Genomic DNA, 2,624 nt, shown 5'->3' with positions numbered 1-2,624 from the left:
GCCCACGCCTCCCCATGCAGCCCTGGCAGTGCCTCCGGCGCTTTGCCCTGGCCTGGTGGGAGAGGACGGCGGAGGGCAGAGCCCACTCTCCCAGGGAGGAGGCTGGACCAAGGGACCCTGGGGGCCGAGGGGAGCCAGGTGAGCAGGCACTGGGATGTGTGCGAGGGGGGTATCCCAGACTGGCTTTTGCAACCCCTCTCCTCAAATAGGGTGGAGCCAGGAGGTCCTGCAGCCCCCCAAGTTTAAGGGAAGGGGGTTCCCTGGAGCTGGGGTTTCTGGCTGAAGCCTTCTGATAGGAGCTGTAGGAGTTCCCATCTGTCGGTGAAGGGGACCAGCCGAGGGTGGGGACTGGGGGAAACTGACCGGACTTGTGTGCCCAGATGTTCCTTTGGGTGGGGTTTGTGCACTTTTGGGCGGTGGGTTAGGACACCTTCTTCCTGACTCTGGGTATCTTGGTCTGGGTGACCTTGAGCCAACTGCTGTCTAACTCTGTGCCTCAGTTTCTCACATTCCCTTCCTTATTCCTCTTGCTGGTCTTCAAACACTGATGATGCATGTGATGGAGACTGTCACTGGGAAAATGTGAGGCTCTGTCATCCCTGTGGCAGCTGTGATGGTGGCTGTTTCTGGTGTGGTTGTGCATGTGTGTGCATGTGGGAATAGTGATGGGGTATGTGAGGGGCTTGCTGGCTCTGGGTGGTGTTGGGGCCACTCCGGGCTAGTGTCTGGGACTGGCATTCCCATAGGCAGGAGTGCTCCAGGCAGGCGAGAGTTGCTGGGGCAGAACCTCGGCTGGTAACCTGTCGTAGAGGCAAGGGATGGGGTGGCGGCTCTGGACGTAAGGGGAGGGGTTCCAAGAATAAGACCCCCCCCCAGCTCCCCACCCAGACTGCCTGGCACGCAGGCACCATTGGCAGCAAGTGCAAAGGCTTTGCCCTGGCTTCCTGCCACTCTGCCTTGGGGACAAGAGGGTCTTTGTCCAGATCCCCCCCCCATCCTTGCTCCTTCCGCCCTTTCCTTGGTGGCTGGTTCTCTGTGATAACCCTTGGGACTGGGATGAAGGCACTGTCCCCCTTCTGACTTCCACTGTCTGTGGAGGTTTATATGGAAGAGACAACTGTCCTTCCTGGGTCCTCAGGCGGTGGGGAGTTCCTCCTTCCAGAGGGTGGCCCTTACCCCAGGCCTTCACCCTGCCCCCACTTTGCCTCCTGGCCTGATACAGGGGGTCTGGGTCCTCATGGTCTGATTCCTGCTGGAGTCCAGGCTTCTTAAAGATGTGCAGGTGGGTGCTGGGATGCAGGGCCTCTGAGATGTTTTCTCTTCCTCTACCTCTCTCTTTTCCCCCTCTCTCTCCCCCTCTTTCTCCCTCTCAATATTTCTCTCTCTCTCTCTCTCTCTCTCTCTCTCTTTCTCTCTCCCCCCTCCTTCCCTTTCTCCCTCTCAATATCTCTCTCTCTCTCTCTCAATCTTTCTCTCTCTCTTGCCAGGGACCCACCCTGGAAAAAGGGTTTAATTAGAACCATTGATTCCTTCTTTGGCTGTGGGCATTGATTTCCACGGTGTGGTCAGAGCTGGAGGTGGGGGTGGCACGGCTGCTGTCTGCCCAGTGCCAACCCTGGCAGTCTCTGCCAAAACCCCAGCCCTGGAAGTGCTTCGGAGGGAGGGGTCTGGGCTCTTTAAAGTGCCCAGTCAGTTTAGCCCGGCCACCCCACCTCCACCCCAGGTCAGCTTTGGAGGAAAGAAGGGAGACACAGTTTTGATGTGAGCCGAGGGAGCTGAGGTTGGGGCTCCAGGTGCCTGTCCCCTGAGTGGCAGGCCTGGGGCACAGGAGAAGGTGACTGCAGTTGGTCAGTTCCTGCAAAGGGGGGTCAGGAGGCAAGTGAGGGGCCTGTGGGTGCTGGGGCAGGTAGGGAGTTCAGAGGAGGGATCAGGGCTTGCCTTAAAAGCTGCTCTTTCGAGGAATCCCAAGCACTTATCTCTGGCAAGCCCTGGCAAGGAGATTGTTTTCTTTCTTCATTGATGTCCTCCTGGCCCAGAGAAGGCTAGAGACTGTCTTAGCGGCTCAGCAGACCTAGATCTAGCTTTAAGCCTGGATTCCAGTGCTGCCGGCCCCTGCCTGGGTTCGAGGTGCTGAGGATGAGGCTCCTGGCAGCCTGGGCTCTGGTCTCTAGGGCTAGCGGGGGTGAGGGACAGGTCGCGGCCCCGCCCCGTCGCCGGCCGTGGGTGGGCTGGTGCAGGTGCAGGCTTCAATGAGGCACTCAGACGCTCTTTGAAGAATCCCTCCTTGGCTTCCTAGGGCCCATTTGAGCAAAGATAATAAAAATCTGGCCGTCAGCGGGTTTGAGGGCTGCACTGGCTTCCCCTTCTTTCATTCCCAGCTCTGAAAAGCGGAGATGAAGGCTTGGATTTGGCTGGGAAGCAGAGCCTGCCCTGAGGGAGAGAGGGAGGGAAGGAGGGAGGGAGCACTGATTTCCTGGCAACCAGGGGAGTTGCTGGGGGGTTGGGGGGGCAGAGGCATGGTCCCCAACTCCTGCCAGACAGTTGAGGACCTGGGTCCGGGCTCCCCTACCCGACACCTGGGTCCAGTATTGTCCTCCATCCTGTGGACTCCAGAGCCCTCTTCT

Source organism: Carlito syrichta, unplaced genomic scaffold, assembly GCF_000164805.1.
Source record: "Carlito syrichta isolate Samal-C Ts95f unplaced genomic scaffold, Tarsius_syrichta-2.0.1 Scaffold305755, whole genome shotgun sequence".
Taxonomy (NCBI): domain Eukaryota; kingdom Metazoa; phylum Chordata; class Mammalia; order Primates; family Tarsiidae; genus Carlito; species Carlito syrichta.
Note: the sequence above shows the minus strand (reverse complement) of the source record.